At 40.4% G+C, this 21,270-nt stretch overlaps 1 protein-coding gene across 1 annotated transcript in view; it reads left to right on the forward strand.

Moving 5' to 3' along the window:
• Nucleotides 1-544: 544 nt before the first annotated feature.
• LOC149185547 (uncharacterized) overlaps nucleotides 545-21,270 on the forward strand; it is a 152,243-nt gene continuing 131,517 nt past the window's right edge. The window contains exon 1 of the mRNA XM_089410723.1: nucleotides 545-1,217. The gene's annotated coding sequence lies outside the window, so the exon portion shown is untranslated. The remainder of the gene's footprint in view (nucleotides 1,218-21,270) is intronic.

Here is a 21,270-nt window from a genome sequence, read left to right on the forward strand (position 1 = left end):
CTCAACTCTTGTTGAGTCATAAGTTATTGGTATATCTGACTCACTGGCTTTTGGATATACTTTTGGTGTTATAAGGACAAGGGAAGGTTTGCGCTTAGGCCTGGCCTAAATTACTTCAATGTGTTAGCAATCAACTCGATTTGGGACGACATATTCTTTGTCTCACAAAAAAAAGATCTCATACACCAATTTATGGACATGTTTGTTGTCATAATGCTCAAAGAGCAAGGAGCCATATGAACATGATGTCTCAACTCTTGTCAAGTGATAAATTATTAATATATTTAACTTAGACTTTATTAGATACGCATAACAATTGAAAAATTTAACCTTAAACCTCATTCAAATTACTACAAATTACCAATTCACCATACTTAAAAAAAAAAAAACCAAACATAAAATTTCCTTTTAAATAGTAATATCTATCTATTTAAATAAAATAATATTTTTATTTTTAAATAGTCGTATTATGAATGGGCTAAAAAGCAATATACATTTAATCAAAAACATATGTAATAAAGTGGCGATTTAAAATATCCCTTCGAAGGCACTGCTCATTGATGTCAACATTAACCAGAGGGCGCAGAGTTTGGAAGTGGCGATTTAAAAGACCCCTTCGAAGACATTGCTAATTGGTGTCGACATTAACCAGAGGGTGGCGATTTAAAAGACCCCTTCGAAGACATTGCTAATTGGTGTCGACATTAACCAGAGGGTGGCGATTTAAAAGACCCCTTCGAAGACATTGCTAATTGGTGTCGACATTAACCAGAGGGGGGTGGTGAGTTTGGGAGATATATATTGACCGTGCTCGCACTGACAATGCTCGCAGGTTCGGTTCCCTCAACTTACATGAATGGCACTCAAGAGAAGGGTGCCAAACTTGGCTAACCTATCTGAGGAGATTAAGTCTCCCCACTAGGAAATCAACGCAGTTTGGATTCAATATAAGGCTCGCCTTACAAACCTCTACAGGTATCTGTCCAAGAAACGAAAGCGGTATTTAACTGTTGAATGATTAAAGGGCGGCTAATAGAACATGCACGTTGGCAATAGTTGCCAGAATTGATGACCCAGCGTCGGAGATTGGGGTTTGCAAATTGCGCCAACACATAGCAAACCATTGGATTGAAAGGGTGGGAGAAGGACCGACCTGGGGAATGACAGCCTTGGTGGTTTTCGCATTACAACTGTGCAGTTCGGAGGAAGAGGCCAAGGTACGGTCTTGATTCATGATTGATGGTTTCCGTGTGTCACTTTTATGGTTTCAGATTTGGATGCCCCTCTGCAAGTCTTGTTAAGCCCTTGGTACTGAGTTTCTAGCAAGGGAAAAACCAATATAATGTAGGAGTACACATTTTCCTATGTGTAATTTCAACAAGGGTACTTAAACACTGAATTAGCTATTTATTGATTTGTTCTCCAATTAGATTTCTACCATTTACTTCCCAGATTTCAGCGATGATCTTACCATCCTCTGGCATTTCTAGGAATATTGATTGGTGGCTATCTGTATTTTCGTTTTTGTTTTTAAACACCATACATGGAATTTGAATGCCCTAGTTCTAGGAATATTGGTTGGTGGCTATCTGTATTTTCGTTTTTGTTTTTAAACACCATACATGGAATTTGAATGCCCTAGTTCTAGGAATATTGGTTGGTGGCTATCTGTATTTTCGTTTTTGTTTTTAAACACTATACATGGAAAATGTAATGTATGGAGTTGTTTAGGAGCTATAACTGTGGCGTCTCTGGCAAGCACTACTAGCCACGGGATGGGTAGCCAGGAAATAGGGCATTCAAATTCCGGTCTCAAGGATCCATTTACCTTGACATAACATCACAGGGACAGGTCTCCCATAGAAGCTTGAAACAGTGCGATTTAATGCATGCAGTGGAATTTACAAGCATTGACCAACTATTTGATGACAGCCTAGTGCTCATATATATAATTAATCAAACACACACCTGCAGCTTGCGATCACATAATTTTTATAGCAAAAATAATATTAATTTTGCAGATTCATAAATAAGAATAGAACGCTTATTTTTCAACAGGATTATGCCTAGAAACTAGCTGTCTATGAACAATTTTGCACCCAATTCCAGGCGGCTATTGAGGCGACAAGGGTGAAGGAACCAAGCTGTTGAGGCTCACTCAACCCAACCCTTTTTCTCTCATACTTAGCCAATTTTGTTATTGTGGATCACTGCGGGCATTAAACTTAAGTCATTATACAACCATGGCACTCTCTTTCACCACCCAATACAACTCAAGGAAGATCTTCCCTTTCATTGCGCAACAATGCCTTGGGGATATCCTTTCTTCCGTTGCTCTTTGGTGTGGGCAGAAAGAGCGCAATGTGTTTAGTGCTTTCTAGAAATTTCCTGCAAGAATAGTGCTTGGTTCTCAAGCATCCAAAGAGAAACAAGTATATGGTGGGTGAGGGTTTCTAGCTTGCCTAGTCTCTATGCACCATTAGCAGTCACATCACCATTAGGAGCTTTAAGCTCCATTTCCAGTGCCTAGTAGTCCATCGTGTGCTTTCCCAACGAATACAACCACTGAACCCCCAATACCATATTGATGTCTGCAAGATCTATCACATAAAAATCACTAGTAAAAGTATAATTACCGAGTGTTATGTTCAAACCTGGTATCATTCGGGTGCAATCCAAGTTGTATCCATCCACAACTATTACATCTAGGCCTTTGAACTCTTCGGTGGGAAGTCCTCTTTTGGCCACCAGTGCTACATCAATGAAATTGTGTGTGGCTCCTCCATCAATTAGTGTTGTGATGCGTTGCCCCTTGACAACTCCCCTAACCCTGAAGGTGTAATACTTGGGTGTACCTGAAAGGGTTGCAATCTTGACTTGGGATGGGACTTCTTTTCCTTGTTGGTCTTTTCTTCACCTTTCGCTTCCTCTTGTGGTTCTTCCTTGGAACTACTAAGCTTTTCTTCTTCTTTTGCTTCCTTTGCAGTGACTCTTCTTCAATATTTGGAGTGGCCTCTTCTCCTTTCTTGTCGTCAGAGAGCACCTCGATGTAGTGAATCTTCCCCTTTACTAAAGCTTCCGTAAAAAGCATGACTATTCTTTCTTCGGATATATCTTTTACCATGACAACAATACGTTCAAATTTGAAATGAGCTCTTCATGCAATCCTCTCTGCTTGAGAAGTGCCAATTCTCTAGAGTGTATGTCTGAGTTCTTCTAGTCAAATCTTTCTATCAACCTGTTGTGGCCACAACTACCACCCTATTAAAACATGCTCTGATAGAAAATTTTAAATGGGCCCCCTATAAGTCTGATCTATCATCTCTCTGAATGATCCTTTTCATCCCAGTAATTTTAACTCTATGAAGGGCCCAATCTTCCATTCGCAAATGGGTAAAGCCCTTTAACAAATCCCTTGCTTAAGCCCTTCATTCCTATGTTTATCGGGATTTGTTTAACCCCTCAAAACCCTCATCGCATTATTATTCCCACCGCAATGCCCTATAGCGGAAATCCTTCACAAAGCATGCATAAACCCTTTTCGGGGCCTATTGCAATAACACAAGGCATTCATGGCTTCCGGACCCGACGGGTTTTATTAACTCAAATGTATGCATTTTGGGTTCGGAGCCCCAGCAATTGAGCCCCATCGCAGATCGCTATCGGCTTAGCCCCAAAGCCATGTGTATAAACAACGCACCACTGGTCTCCAGACCTGCCGACACTATGAACTGCATTGTATACATTGTCAGGTCTGGCCCCCAATCGCATATCGCATATCGGCGGAGCCCCGAGCCTTATACATATTACGCGCAGCGATATAGCGGACCCGCCGACCTATCAAATACGATATATATATTTTTGGGTCCGAAGCCCTATCGCACATCGCGATCGGCGGAGCCCCAGGCTTGTGCCTATTGCGATATGCGATAGGGTGGACCCGACGATATTTATAGACTCCATCACATAACTTTTGAGGTCTGGCCTAAGCGATCGGGGTAGAATTTTCAGTGTTTTCCCATGTTTTCCAAATTTTCTGAAATTACAAAGGATCAGGTTTTCAGTGTAAAAGAAGGGCCTGTGGAGTCCCGATAGTGCAATTGCGCATCGGGGCGGTGGAAGGCATGGGTCCTGTGACCTGAGAAGGGGGCCGATACCCGATTGCGATGAAAGGAAGCCCTCAAAAACTGTGCCAAGCCTATGGGTTGAGCGGGAAACTGTATGTTGACTGTGTATTAGGCATAAATCCTTTTCACACTGGTTTAGTTGTTTTACAAAATGAATGAAGGCATTGTTCACGTTTAATTGAACATTTTTGTTCTATTGTGCACAATCATCAAGCTAATGATAGCTATCCTTGCAGGTGAGAAGCAAAGGATGCAAGAGGGGATTCGAAGGGCCTTGTATGCAGAAGCGCTGCGTTTAAGGGTCTGGCCGCAAGCGTTCCGGGTCGAAACCCCACGCGTTGCCTGTACATTCTGTAAGCAGAGTTGTCCCGGTCTTCATTATGGGAAGGCAACATACAGTCACCCTTTTCACCAACATCTGTTCTCTTCCTCATGAAAGGAATCGATCCGGTCGTTATACTTTCTACATGCCAGCGGTCATGCTGACAATCCTACCTCTGTGTACTCGATTTGCATATCTGAAACAATGGGAAGATGAAGAGGCAGGGTAGACCTAGAGTCATGGGGCTTTTGCATAAGTATTACCTCCGAAGAGGAGAAATGGCTTTTGATTTTCGAGAAGAACAGTGTTGCTTTATTGTGAATGAGGAGGACTGTTTTTGAGGGAAGAAGGAGCCTTTAGTTTCAGACTCATTGTATTGTTTTGGATCAGAGTGTTGTTACTGGCATGAATGTAAATGTGATTTATATTTATGCATATTGATGACTTACAGTTCACTATTAGTCTTGTTAAATTGAATGTGATTCAATTTCATGGTTAACTTGTGAATGGTCTCTGATTTGAAACTAAATTAAACATCAGTTGCAGTTTTAATTCCATAGAAGAATGTGGATTCCTATATGAGTGATTGGATTGCAATTTAGCTTTAATACAGTCTTGTCCAGCTGTGAATTCAGTGATTGATTCATTTGGACTTGAATCTATGCATGATGTTTAACCTTCTTTATCACGCTCCTGCTGAACATATATATGATGTTTAAACCTCTGTATTATGCTCTTGTAGGATAGATTAGGATAGCTAGGACTAGATTAGAGTAGTAGAAGTAGTATAGATAGGATTTAATACATAGTGGTTAGCTGTTTTATTTTGTTGATTTAATTGAGGTCTTCCTCCCGGAAGCAATCTTTCGACATGTTCAAACAGTTTACGGGGTCCCTTAAAACCTGTCGGAGCTAGCCATTCCAAACGAAAGTAGGTCTAATTGGGGCTTGCGATTGGGTTAGTTCCCCTTGTTGGCATAGCGAACATTAGCCATGTCAACAAATTGGCGCTAGAAGGAGGGCTTGAACCGCCGTCTCCAGCTTTTCAAGATTTCATCTATAAGTGCCACACATGGATTCAAAAGGATTAATGTATGGATCATAAAGGTCGGAGAGATCCTGCCACACATTTGAAAGAGCCTCATTTTGAAGAAACAGAGACCCCTCTAAGTCCTATTTCCGGGTCACCCAAGGAAGAGAGACTGTGGGAGTATCCTGTCACTCAAGAACAACCAATCAGAGCACTTACTCGGGCTTATGCTCGTTCCCTCTCTCAGCTTCCCATCTTTCACTCTTTACCTCCGACAACTAAGAGAAAGCCAAGGATCTTTACCCTGAGTGAAGATACATCTGCAGCCACTTCTCTCGAAGATATTGTGCTAGAATCCTTACAAAGTATCGACACCCCTTGGGAAGAAATTCCTGAGGATTCCCCTTCTAAAGGTAACTCCTTGCTTGATTTTGAGAATCCTAACGGAGAAGTCTCCAACCAAAACTTCCCTGTCCATAATATGGCCAACGTTCCTCCTCCAGGTGGGAATCAACCTCCACCTCCTCCTCCGGGTGGGAATCAACCTCCACCTCCTCCAGGAGCACTCCCTCCCTGGCTTGCACAGGATGCTGTAGCGGTACCTGGGCAGCAGCATCCCTTACCCAAAAATACAGAAAGAGTGTTACCCAATTTCGACCCTGAGCGAGGAGATACCGCTGATAACCATATTCGCTCTTTCTTCCTAGCCTTGCGCAGGTTGGGGGTCACCGATGAAGATGTGGTGTGCCGCCTATTCTCTTTTACTTTGACTGGTGTAGCCTCCACGTGGTATTTCAACTTGAGAATAGGGTCAATCACCTCTTGGGATGCTTTTCAGCAGGTCTTTTTAGACAAGTTTGGTGATGACAAAACACCTGCGGCCTTAGTTTTAGAACTATCCCGTCTGAAAATGGAAACCAAGGAGAAGGTTAAGGATTCTAACATCCGGTTCAACAGAATCCTAGTCATCGCTAGACCTACTGAAGAGGTGCTAATGGAATTCTATATCTCTGCTCTCCCTGTCCCTACAACGATGTGGGTTAAAAGGAGTAATGTGCAAACCTTACAAGGTGCTATTGATGAAGCGGTGAAAGTTGAAAATGAAATGATCAACCTCACAACATGCCACCCTACAACTGGAGAAAAGAAAGCCTCTCAGACATCCAAGAAGAATAATGGAAATGATAACAAAGGGGCTGAAACTAAAGACAAGGACACCACGGATGTGGAAGGGTTGCATCGGATCATTAAGAAACTTACGAACACAGTCATTGATATGAGAAGGAATCATAGAGAGAGTACTAGTGGTAAGGGAGGAGATTATAATAACAGAAAACCCTTCAAACCTTTCTACCGGAAGAAAATAAAAGGTGGTCATGGTCAGCTTGCATTGCCTGCTCCACCTAATGAAGGGGCTTTAAACACAGAAGAATTGGCTTTGATTGGATCGCTCCTCAACAAAGAAGAACCTATACTGGAGCTCGAACCAGAACAAGGAGACGAGGAGGAATACCAAGTAGAAGAACCCTCGGATGAGGAAACCCAAATTAATGTGCTGTGGGATTTCCATAGTGATGAGAATGACGACGAGGGAGATAACACTGCAGAAATCAACGCTAATGAAATCCACACGTGCAGTAAAGGGTTGCTTCCAGGTGCGACAAAGCCCTTAGACCGAACAAAGCAAGATGTTCGCCTTGTGAAAGCATCTGCTCCTAGAGTTCCTGTTGAGAAGAGTAGGCCTGGTGGTCAATCCAAGAATACCCCTGTTGCAAGTCACCCAGAGAAAGAAAATGCATCTCCCACTGCAACGAAGGCTACTCAACATGGTAAACTCCCACTTAAAAATGGCAAAACAGGTATGTTTACTCTGCCCTATCCTGTTTATAACATTGATTATAATATTGTGGATGATCTCAAGAAGTCTAGGGCCAATATCACATATTTTGACTTGTTAAAATTAACGCAGCAAAGAGATTTGCTGCTGAAAGCTATGAATGAGCAGAACTGCAAAACCCCCACCACCTCAAGCACCCAAACCAAGAAGCCAATGTCCAAACGTGTTAGTAACTTAGTACCACTAGTGCAACCCAAATACCATCAGCTATGGAGGCCACGTTATCTAAAATGAATCGAAAACCCCAAGATGTCAGCGCAGCCATGATAGGGAGGAAATCGAAATCTATGACTCCACCGTTCCTCATTACGTTTGAAATTTTCAACATGAACGTCCACAATTGCTTGGTAGATTCCGACGCCTCATCCACTGTCATGCCTTATGCTGTTGCTAAAAGACTTCAGGCCATACCTGAAAAAACTGGAACTCGAATCATGCAATTAGATAGGACAAATGTGACAGTAATTGGAGAATTGAAGGATGTGTTGATTCGGATGGCTGCTAAACCTGAGTCGATATACCTGAGGCCTATGGAATGCTGCTTAGCAGGGACTGGTCAGCAAAATTGAACGGATACTTCTCGACTAATTGGTCCCATCTCTTGTTGCCTCAGAAGGGAAAGGGTGATATGCTGAGAGTCGATAGGGAAAGATACATGAAGTATGTGGTAATGGAACTAAATGGTCCCAATGAACCTGTAATGTTTACCAACTCCATCCTTGGGAACTATAGTTTCAATGTTTATACTATAGAAACCTGTTTTGGAGAGTTTCATGTAGAAATCATTGAAGAAACTTTGACACACACACACTTGGAAATTCCCTCCCATAATCCAACTGATGAGCTATCCTGTATTATAGTAGATGATAGGACCAATTTCTTAGATAGTAGTTCAATTGATGTAACATTAGATGCAATATTCTGGACACTCTATTTTGATGGTTCTAACTGCCTTGAAGGTGCAGGTGCTGGAAGTATTCTCATTGACCCGCAAGGGAACCAACATCTAATGGCCAGCCGGTTGGAGTTCGCATGCACCAACAACATAGCGGAATATGAGGGCCTGCTGCAAGGCCTGAAGAAAGCCATTGGTATGAATGTGAAAAATCTTAAAGTTTTTGGTGACTCACAAATAATCGTAGATCAGGTAAGGAAAATGATACATTGCAATTCTCCACACCTGGTGAGGTACCAGCATGAGGTATGGGATTTAATTGACAGTTTTGATTCCTTTAATATTACATACATACCTCGAGGCCAAAACCAAGATGCTGATCTGATGGCTAATATGGCTGCTAAACTTTTGCCTGATTTTAGATTGAAGAAAAATAAATGTTCTGTTGAATTGATTTTCAGACCGTCCATGCTTGATAACATCTCGAATTGGCAGGTTTTCGAAGATGATGAGCAAATCCTTGAGTTCCTACACTGTGAGAAGACATTCAAGAGTGCAGTCATTGACGAAAAGGAGCATGACAAGCTTATGAGTGAAAGGGAAGATGAGGAAAAGGATCAGCCCAATGTGATTCCAAAATCAGTGGTTAGGATGGAGCACTTGTATGACTTGCATGATAAATTCAAGAAACCTACTAACTGCAAAACACACAGCTCGTCCATGAAGTATGAAACGGTCAACCTTGGGACCGAAAAAGACCCAAAAAATGTCAATCTAGGCCTGGGGTGCTCTCCGCAAGAAAAGGCTGCATTTGTCAAACTATTTAAAGAATACAAGGATGTCTTTGCATGGACATATGAAGACCTAAAGACCTTTGATACCAGTATTATGTAGCATGTGATCCCTTTGGAAAAGGAGGCCAAGCCCTACCAACAAAAGCTGCGTAAGATGCATCCAAGCCTAGAACCATTGGTGAAGAAAGAACTGAACAAGATGCTGGATGCTAAAATCATATTCCTGGTCAGACACACCTATTGGGTAGCCAATCTCGTGCCAGTGAGAAAGAAAAATGGAGACATCAGGCTGTGTATTGATTTCAGAAACTTGAACAGAGCGTCTCAAAAGGATAACTATCCTATCCCTTCTATGGAACACATCCTTCAATGTGTTTCTGGGTCTGAAATGTTGTCCCTATTAGATGGGTTTTCAGGATATAATCAGGTACTGGTATCTCATGGGGATCAACTTAAGACAACCTTCAACACCAAATGGGGCACCTACGCATACCGTAAAATGCCTTTTGGGCTCATTAACGCGGGTGCCACATTCCAGAGAGCTATGGACATAGCCTTTCGAGGGTTGATGAACAGATCGGTAGTGGTGTACATGGATGACATCATTGTGTATTCATATCGCAGGAGGGATCACATTTATCACTTGAGGCAGATTTTTGAAAGATGCCGAAGGTATGGAATTTCTTTGAATCCCAAGAAGAGCATCTTTGCAGCCACAGAGGGGAAACTATTGGGTCATATCCTTTCTAAAGACAAAATTGTGATTGATCCTGAAAGAATACAAACCATCATGAGAATACAGCCCCCTGCCAATAAAAAAGCCATGCAATCTTTCTTCGGGAGGATTAATTTCGTTAGAAAATTCGTCTCAGGCTTCGTTGAAATAGTACGCCCCTTGCAGTTGATGATGAAGAAAGACGTTGTGTATAAATGGAGCGATGAAGCCAAGGAAGCGTTTTGGCGAATCAAGGAAGCCATTGTTGAAGCTCCTGCACTGGTCAGCCCTGATTTTGGCAAAGGATTCTTCTTATACACCATTGCTTCTGACCTTTCATATGCTGTAATTCTCACTCAAAAGAATGATGATGGCAATGAAGTCCCCATTTCCTACATGAGTTCAAATCTCCAAGGAGCGGAGCTGAATTACCTAGACGTGGAGAAACAGGGCTATGCAGTTTTCAAGGCCGCCCTTACTTACTAAAGGCCAAGACCAAAGTCATCGTGCCCCATCCTGTTGTAAGAGCCCTCTTCGTGCAGAAAGAAATGGGTGAACGAAGAGGGAACTGGATAACCGCCCTTCAAGAGTTCGACCTGGAGATAAAGCCGACACAGATAGTTCGAGGGCAGGGACTTTGCAGGCTGGCGGCAGAAGCCTTAGCGGACCAAAAGGAGGCATCCGAAGAATCAGGAATGCTGAGCGTGCAATATGCACAAAGGGAACTCAGGGAGGAGCTCTTATGGAGTAACGAAGCGCTGATGTATGAGCGAGAAGCATCAGAAACCTTTTTGGACCTTGAGTCATGGTACCATGACATATGCTTCTATCTAGTGTGGGGTTCGTGTCCTGAACACATGGATGCATCACAGAGGAGAGCACTTAGATTGAAATCCAATCTGTATCATTTGGCCGACAACATCTTATACAGAAAAAATCATGATGGAATCTGGCTGAGGTGTTTGGAGAAAGATGATGCCAACCATGTATTGAAAGAAATGCACGACGGCCCAGCAGGTGGTCACTATGGCGGAGAGACCACTGCTCACAAAATATTGAGAGCTGGATATTATTGGCCCATAGTGTTCAGAGACTCGCATGCCTATGCTCGCAAATACAAGGCGTGCCAAACCGCCGCAGGACGAGAAAGAAAGCCTGCTGTTCCCCTCAGGCTTGTCATGATTTACCGATCGTTCCAGCAATGGGGCCTAGACGTCATAGGCGAGATCACTCCAAACTCCTCACAGCAGCACAAGTATATACTCACAACGACTGATTACTTCACCAGATGGACCGAAGCCATCCCGCTCCGGAAGGTGAACGAAGATGAGGTAATATCATTCATTGAGAAATTCATTATCAACAGGTATGGCATCCCTGACGCTCTCATTTTTGATAACACTTCTTACTTTTCATCTCTGAGACTGACTGAGTTTGCCATTGATAAGTCAATCCACATAAAATATGCAGCAAACTATTACCCCCAGGGAAACAGAGTTGCAGAGTCTTCCAATAAGAACCTTATCTGCATAATCCGCAAGTCAGTCGCTGATAACCAGAGGAACTGGCACAATGCCTTGACAAATGCCCTTTGGGCCAATAGGGTCACCCCTAAAGTGGCCTTAGGAAACTCTCCATACTTCCTAGTCTATGGACAGGAAGCCATCTTGCCCCCAAACGTTGCCCTTCCATCCTTACAGCTCTCCCAAGCTTCAAGAGGAACCCCTTCAGCCTCGCTTCAAGAAAGGATCGACCAACTGATGAAGCTGGAGGAATTAAGGGATAGAGCTAGAATTAAATTCAAAAATCACCAAATGATTGTAAAAAAATGGTTTGATCATCATCTAGCGGGAGATAAAGATTTCCAAGTGGGGGAGCTAGTCCTGAAATGGGACAAGCTGAGTGAGCCAAAGGGTAAACACACAAAATTCCAACACCTATGGCTGGGCCCATTCCAAGTTGTTGAAAAGATTGGTCAAGGGACTTACAGGTTGAAAACGTTACAGGGAGAGACTGAAAAGCTCCTTGTTAATGGCCAACATTTGAAGAGATACTTCCAGTAGCCACCGCATTGGTGGTTGCCTCCTGAGTAGGTTAGAGTTCATTTCATTTTTGCTGTTAGTTTAGTTGTATTTTTGTCCTTTCCTTTGTTTTCTGCCAAGTCTATTCTCCTGCTGTTTTGAATTACATTCCTTTTTAGCCAGCTGATTGTAGTCCTCCGGTCTCGTTCTACCTTTCAGATTTGCCCTCATTCACTACTCTCGGCCTTTCCCTTCCTCATTAGCTTGCTGATGATTCTGCTGTTCCTGAATCCATCATTTCCCCGCAAATCAAACAAACCTTCTATCAGCCCATGAGCACTTGAGAATCAGCAGTGGAATGCAAACCGAAACCCCTCATTGGCATTTGTTGGGAACTGTGTGAGATCTGTTGATAACTTGGACATCTGGAGCATGTAGGGGCATCTTTATAAAACAAAAAATGTGTAACTACAGCTGGACTAGCATGGAGGAATGCTGCATTTAAATAAATCCCACTCAGACCTAGCCTATACTTGCTTGTAAGGTTTACAGTCATTCTCCATTGGTCCCATCCACCACACTAAATGGTCCAATACCTGTTACTCACAAGTAAACCTCCTTTCATGGGCTAAGCTCACTGTCTCATACCCTGTGGCAAATCTAATTGTGCTCTAGTCCTTGTGCCTGAAACTGGAAGGACTTATCTAAAAAGAAATGAAATGTCAAGTCCTTGTGCCAATCTGGAAGGACAGGTTGTTTGGGAAGCCGGTTAGAGTAAGGACTGTTGCTGGGCTCAGAGTACCGGTTGACACAGCAAGCCCAACCTTGCTTAAGCGGTTTAAAAATATGGCATGATCCATGACTGCGCCCCATTCAATCAATAAATATAGCATTGAAATTCTCATATAAAGTGCAAGAAAAACATGTCTACATCAAGCTTGATGAGCAATAAAGAGCTGAGGTACACACCTAAATAGGTATGGACAGACCAGTGACGGCCCTAAAGGGATTTTTGAAAGTGGGAAATAGGTAAAGGAAGGTCAATAAACCCATAATACTGCCATTGGAGAATGCCTGTCAAAATCATATCAACAAGTAGAAGCTATTTGTCTCTATCCCTTCTGAAGCAGTAATGTTTAAGTGGAACCCATGCTTGTCCATCTATATAGTTTGCATTTCAAGTTTATTTTAACATCCTGATGTTCTATTGATCTGAAGGTTATTTGGAAACAGAGATAACTGGTTCACCCAGCGGTTCGCCATTTGTTGTGGCCACAACTACCACCCTATTAAAACATGCTCTGATAGCAAATTTTAAATGGGCCCCCTATAAGTCTGATCTATCATCTCTCTGAATGATCCTTTCATCCCAGTAATTTTAACTCTATGGAGGGCCCAATCTTCCATTCACAAATGGGTAAAGCCCTTTAACAAATCCCTCGCTTAAGCCCTTCATTCCTATGTTTATTGGGATTTGTTTAACCCCTCAAAACCCTCATCGCATTATTATTCCCACCACAATGCCTTATAGTGGAAATCCTTCACAAAGCATGCATAAACCCTTTTCGGGGCCAATCGCAAAAACACAAGGCATTCATGGCTTCCGGACTCGACGGGTTTTATTAACTCAAATGTATGCATTTCGGGTCTGGAGCCCCATCACAGATCGCTATCGGCCCAGCCCCAAAGCCATGTGTATAAACAACGCACCCCTAGTCTCCGAACCCGCCGGCACTATGAACCGCATTGTATACATTGTCGGGTTCGGCCCCCAATCGCATATCACATATCGGTGGAGCCCCGGGCCTTATACATATTACGCACAATGATATAGCGGACCTGCCGACCTATCAAATACGATATATATATTTTCGGGTCTGAAGCCCTATCGCACATCGCGATCGGCGGAGCCCCAGGCTTGTGCCTATTGCGATATGCGATAGGGCGGACCCGACGATATTTATAGACTCCATCACATAACTTTTGAGGTCCGGCCTAAGCGATTGGGATGGAATTTTCAGTGTTTTCCCATGTTTTTCCAAATTTTCCGAAATTACAAAGGATCGGGTTTTCAGTGTAAAAGAAGGGCTTGTGGAGTCCCGATAGTGCAATTGCGCATCGGGGCAGTGGAAGGCATGGGTCCTGTGACCTGAGAGGGGGCCGATACCCGATTGCGATGAAAGGAAGCCCTCGAAAATTGTGCCAAGCCTATGGGTTGAGCGGGAAACTGTATGTTGACTGTGTATCAGGCATAAATCCTTTTCACACTGGTTCAATAGTTTTATAAAATGAATGAAGGCAGCGTTCACGTTTGATTGAACATTTTTGTTCTATTGTGCACAATCATCAAGCTAATGATAGCTATCCTTGCAGGTGAGAAGCAAAGGACGCAGGAGGGGATTTGAAGGGCCTTGTATGCAGAAGCGCTGCGTTTAAGGGTTTGGCCGCAAGCGTTCTGGGTCGGAACCCCACGCGTTGCCTGTACATTCTGTAAGCAGAGTTGTCCCGGTCTTCATTATGGGAAGGCAACAGACAGTCACCCTTTTCACCAACATCTGTTCTCTTCCTCAGGAAAGGAATCGATCCGGCCATTATACTTTCTACATGCCAGCGGTCACGCTGACAATCCTACCTCTGTGTACTCGATTTGCATATCTGAAACAGTGGGAAGATGAAGAGGCAGGGTAGACCTAGAGTCATGGGGCTTTTGCATAAGTATTACCTCCGAAGAGGAGAAATGGCTTTTGATTTTCAAGAAGAACAATGTTGCTTTATTGTGAATGAGGAGGACTGTTTTTGAGGGAAGAAGGAGCCTTTAGTTTCAGACTCATTGTATTGTTTTGGATCAGAGTGTTGTTACTGGCATGAATGTAAATGTGATTTATATTTATGCATATTGATGACTTACAGTTCACTATTAGTCTTGTTAAATTGAATGTGATTCAGTTTCATGGTTAACTTGTGAATGGTCTTTGATTTGAAACTAAATTAAACATCAGTTGTAGTTTTAATTCCATAGAAGAATGTGGATTCCTATATGAGTGATTGGATTGCAATTTAGCTTTAATACAGTCTTGTCCAGCTGTGAATACAGTGATTGATTCATTTGGACTTGAACCTATGCATGATGTTTAACCTTCTTTATCACGCTCTTGCTGAACACATATATATGATGTTTAAACCTCTGTATTATGCTCTTGCAGGATAGATTAGGATAGCTAGGACTAGATTAGAGTAGTAGAAGTAGTATAGATAAGATTTAATACATAGTGGTTAGCTGTTTTATTTTGTTGATTGAACTTAGGTCTTCCTCCTGGAAGCAATCTTTTGACATGTTCAAACAGTTTACGGGGTCCCTTAAAACCCGTCAGAGCTAGCCATTCCAAACGAAAGTAGGTCTAATTGGGGCTTGCGGTCGGGTTAGTTCCCCTTGTTGGCATAGCGAGCATTAGCCATGTCAACACAACCTTTGCGTAAAATCTTCTTAAGAGGTAATGTTGGCATGCCCTAATGTTACTAAACCATGATACCACCATTCACGCGCTTCCCCTTTAAGATGCAATGTGGTAAAGTGGATCGCGTCTGTTTCTGCCATAAGGTTGAGCCTAAAGTAGGTGTCCAATTTCTGCACCCAAGCTCTTGCTTTACATTTAGATGATCCATCAAATGAGGGAAGGGAAAGTTTACTCACCTTGCGTATTAGATCAGAATTAGGCTGTCCCCTGGGTATGTTTCTGAATATGAAATTACTGTATTCATTGAAGGTCATGGAAACTCCCGTGTTCTCTTCTAGCACGACATATTCCCGAAAGTAACTGTCCAACAATTTGTTTGGTTCAACAACTTCTTGGTTTTCTGCGGCTTGATTATTCATGAATTGAGGAAGCAATGGTCAGTGGCTCCGTCTATTGGGTTCCCTGGTGTTAGGATAATCGGGGTTATGATTCCCACTCCCTCCATGTTAGTTCTGTTGTTGCAAGCAACATTTTCATTCCCTATGAGATGAGTCATCAGTTGAGCAAGTTGTTGACCTTGGGCCAACGTTTGCATTAACTGTTGTCTTTGTTGTTGCCTTTGTAATATCAAATTTGATATTTCTGTCTGTCCATGTATCAATACATGTAAGAGATCCCCGATGTCTAGATCTCCTCGTTCCTCCTTACCTTCCATGGCTGTCCTGCAATTACCCTTGTTCTTCTTGATTGTAACGTTACTTGTGTCTCTCGGAAACATGCACAAAACTCATAGGTTGGTAGGATTCCAACGCTCTGATACCACTGTAGCGAGCTAGGACAATTTATGCTAGGGTTTCGTAGGATATCAACAATTTTCTTTCAATACATAAATTAATTCAACACCAGTAACATCTTCTGCAATAAAGCGTGCCAATTGTTGCAATAAATTGAAACAGAGCAATAAATTTTTCCCTTCAATCAACACAACAATTAACCTTTTAGTGCATTATATGGTTCATAGATTCATACCAATGGGACACAACATCACAAATGTTCCACGTTCAACACACTGGGACAATTCGTCTAATACTTAACCAAGTATTTATCATTCTAACTTTTAAACGAAATGATACTTATCGATGATTAATACATAATCTGGAACAAGCTTAACCAATATAATTTTCAATGCAATCCAAATAGTGTGCACCAATTTAATAAAATACCCTAATTAGTGGTCCGAGCCTTTCTGCATACTGAAAATTAATGAGATATCTGGATTGACCTCAGGTTCGGATTCGGCCTCTAACTCTGATTGGCTTCAATCTACTCTCCAATATCTGCACATGATCTTCGCTTACTGTTATAGCCTTGATCTTGTGAAACGAGCTCGAAAAAACTTCCTCACTCCTGCCCATAGTTATCAGAACCAGACTGGTAATTGAACCAGTATACCCCCCGGACCGGAAACCAGTCAGAACCGTACGGAAACCGGTCAAAACGGTACGGAAATCGGTAAAAAAACCGGACCAAAAACCGGTCAAACAAAAACACAAAATATTCAAGTTTTAAAGAAAAACATATATATTCATGTGCATCCATATGAATCCAAACCATTTGTACACGAATAAGCAAAAGTTCTCATTTATATAGCATGTAAGGGTGCACATAACCAAAATATCACCAAGAGCAATCCATCTCTAAACTGAAAATACATCAGCAAACAAGCTCCACATGGCCTCTAGCATCCAAAAAAAATATGCTACAACAAATACCTACATATCATCAAAATCATTACCTATATTGGGATCTTTGTCATCAATATCACCCTCTAAGGATTAATTTAAGATAGAAAAATTATAACATGTCAAGTCAAGATTTTGTTGAGTGATGGGTATTTTTTTAAGTAGGTTCATGATAGAGGAGTTCAACAACCAAGGCCACTAACATCAAGGTACATAGAGGGCTTGGTGCTCTTGATTAAATACTAGTTCCATACCCTCGTACATGAGAAAATTCGATGTAGCGTTGCAATCCCCCCAATCCTAAAATCCTGGAAAACTGTTAAGTCTGCTAGATTTTGAGTGAGATCTAAAATTCTACTTTCTATATATGAACTCCAATGAGGTCAAAACCACTCTCAAACATCCTGAGTCATTTCATGGTAATGTTAAAAATTTAAGTAAAAGGATGGAAAATGAAAGTTAAAGGAGAATGTCACTACTTTCATTTTCCATTCTTTTACTTAAATTTTTAACATTATCATGAAATGCATAGCAATAGTAGGGCCATATGCTTGAATATTAGGCTAATAGGCACCTATTATGGGTTAGTGCCCAACTAAGACAAACTTTAAAAGAAAAAAAGCAAAAAAGATCCCACTTGCTTTCTATGTGGCTTTACCGTATTGAACCGGACAAAAATGGTTCAAGTCACTGGTTCGAACCAGTTTTTGCCTCAAAACGGTCGGACTAGTCTGAACCGGCCCGTTCGGTTGGGTCCTTATAACACTGCTCCTGCCTCAGTGTCCGAAGAATCAAATGACGACACAAGATCTTTGTTAATGCTTCGGCTTGTGGTACGAGGCACAAAAACGGTAAAACTGTCCTCGCTCGGCGTTCCTGGAATGAAACAACTGTACAATTGGACACCGACTAATTGCTCAGATTGGATTACGTTCAGGTTGTGCGATTGTGCCAGACTTTGGGATCTGTTTCGAAGTGATGTACGTAGCAAGTTTGCGGAATCTTGCAAGGCTCAATTCAGTCCATAATTCAACTGCGACTTGTCTTCAAATGAAACTGTGGATATACTTAATCACTCCAGCCTCAGAACAATAGAAGGTTATGTTGCCCAGCGTTATGACTCAGAAATTCTTTATCTTAGGATCTGCATGTTGTCCTGCAGAGAACTATGATTTGCCTAGATTTATGTTTAAGAGTTCAATTTTGCTACCAGGTGTTGTTTCAAAACTTAAAGATTTCGTTGATTTGATATGGAGGGAAAACCTGTGCCGAAACCGGGATAAAAAAATAACAGAATTTCACTGCCCTTCCATATATTGTCCTGTGCCAATTCAATAAACCAACCAACAGAGAACTGCGCTGTCTTCCAGATGATATATCCTGTGCCCAGAACAAGTAGAAAAAAATAGTAGAAGGTTTTGTCAACTAGGTTGGAATCTTTCACTACCGAAATTGATAGGGTAAAGGGGTCTTAAAACCCTCGGAGCCTCATGCTTTAAAAACAGAGATAAATTGATCCACACTTGATGCCCAAAATGAATTGATTCCTCTCATATTTATAGATTTCCTAGAGGGGCCTCTTCTTTCAAAATGGTTGAGTAAACTTTACTTCAAGCCCCAATTTTTGGGTTTCTTTGCTCAACTGCCCCAAAACTTTCTCAACAATGGGATTTTTAGGGTTTCCCCCCTTTATGGAGGACTATATCCATAGTTACCAAGTTCGGCCGTATCGGCCTGGAAAATTTGGAAATACGGCTATTCGGTTCGGTTCGAGTGAAAATTCGTTAATTCGAATTCGGTACGGGGTCATGTGAATAATAAATTTAATATTGTTATTTTTGGTAAAAAAAATTGATATATTTAAAAAAAGTTATAATAACTTGTTAATTGTATATGAAAAATTATGGAATTTGATAAAAGAAATAATTGTAAATATAAAATTTAATATTTAAAAAAAAAGTTTTATATTAAAAAATTATAATTGTGGTTTAATTTTGTAAAGTTTTTTGTTAATAAAAAATTTAATATTTAAAAAATTGAAATTTTTATATTAAAAAGTATTTAAAGAGTAAATTGTATATTAGAAAATTTGTATTTATAAAAAACAATCAGTTTCATATTGAAATATGGGAGAAAATAGTAAGTTTATAGTTACTAAAATAATAAATTCATGTAACAAAGATTATTAAATTCCTATATATAAATATTTGTAAGATATATAATTTCTATATAAAATGGAAATTTCTATATTAAAAGGTATATAAATAGTAAATTGCATATTAGAAAATTTGCATTTGTGAAAAACCATTAGTGTCATCTTGAAATATGGTAGAAAATAGTAAGTTTATAGTTACTAAAATAATAAATTCATGTAACAAAGGTCATTAAATTCTTATTTACAAATATTTGTAAGATATATAATTTCTATATAAAATGGAAATTTCTATATTAAAAGGTATATAAACAGTAAATTGTATATTAGAAAATTTGCATTTTTGAAAAACAATCAGTGTCATATTGAAATATGGTAGAAAATAGTAAGTTTATAGTTACTAAAATAATAAATTACAACAAAGATTAATAATTTCTTATTTATAAATATTTGTAAGATATATAATTTGGAATTTTTTCCATATTAAATTTTATACATATTTTTTTTCAAATTTGGTAACTATGTTTTGTACGCTCCAAAATGGAAAACCATGAATTAAGGTTTGGGTGTGCTTCCCCAGCCTAGAATGAGTAGAATGTGCAACTTTTAACTAAAAGAACAAAATCAACTTTTGAAAGTGTGCTTTCAACTAGATCCACTTGGAATGAGTAGAATGTGAAGCGTTTAACTAGAAGAACAAAATCAACTTTTGAAAGTGTGCTTTCAACTAGATCCACTTGGAACGGCTAAATCTATGAGCATGAATTTAGATTTTAGTTATTGATTAATAATGAAATTATTTTTCATTTTTAAGAGAGATATTAAAATTTATGATTTGAGGTAATTACTCTTTTCTAAAAATAATATAGGTTTATGGTCTTTTTTTTATAGAATTATATAATATTAAATATATTTATAGTATTTTCAATTGTTTTAGTTTATAAATAATTAGTTCAAGAAGATAGAAAGTAAAAAATATATATTTTTTAAATAATTAAAATTTATAAGATCTATATTTCCGAATTTTTCCCGTATTGAATTTTAAGTAGTCGAATTTTTTCCGTATCGAATTGAATTCGAATTCGTATTTGAATTCGAATTTGGTAACTATGACTATATCCTATGGGGATTGATAGGCTACTTTGTCCTATTTGTCCTCAATTCGTAGAGGACGTTACAAAGAGAGAAGAGCTCCAAGTATTGACACCAAAACCTCTGATAAGTAGGTGTTCAACTAAGTTGCATTCTCAAAGACGTATCCAACAACAACAAATTGGAGTGACAGGAGAGCCTTTATTTATAGAGGAGGCCTCTTCATTCTTCTCATTCTTTATTGTTTTCTGTCCCCTTTGATCTTTCTCATGAGAGCTATAAAAAAGACTTGTCATTCACAAATTAAAGGAGATATTCAAAATACAGCAAAGATGTGCCATCTGTACAAGAAACCCTCCATGAGAGGAGGTCATCCAACAAAAGAGAGGTCGACTAGGGTACAAAGACCTCAATGTCTCTCCAAAACGCAAGGGGGACCCTCAAAATATGGTAATATGCTCCTCCAATGAAAAATAGTCAAAATATGTTGCCTAGCACCAAATGAAGGAACAGTCACATGTGTGGGGTACATAAGCTCCAAAAAGAGATGAATACTACTCTAAGTCATCTTTATCATCCACATGTTAAGTTTGTAAGGTGAAGGAACACCCTCAAGTCATGCAAGCAACCTCCACAAACTAGGAAATGACCCTTCCCGAGTCAAAAAGTGCTCCCATGTGCTAAAACAACTTGTAGATAAATCCTCCAAAAGAGGTGATCCTCGAATCAAGTGAATTATGCCTCCAAAAGTGAAGGAAACGCATGTCAAGAGATGACCCATGTATGTAGAAATAGCTCCATAGTGTCTTGGATAATATGACCAGTGCCTTGGGATTCATGGGCCCCAAAATGCCTCGGATGATGTGACTAGTGCCTTGGGAACTATGAGCTGCCTCTATAGTGTGAACTACCTTGGGAACTGTGAAAACGCCTAAAAATCTGAATGAAACCAACTGCCGAAGAAGTATTATGCGACATCATGTAGTCCTTCCACATGCTATCAAACTCTCCAGCTCATGAAAACAAGT

Source organism: Pinus tabuliformis, chromosome 3_1 (assembly GCF_031772625.1).
Source record: "Pinus tabuliformis cultivar Carrire ecotype Pingquan chromosome 3_1, CPIR1, whole genome shotgun sequence".
In the NCBI taxonomy this organism is placed as follows: Eukaryota; Viridiplantae; Streptophyta; class Pinopsida; order Pinales; family Pinaceae; genus Pinus; species Pinus tabuliformis.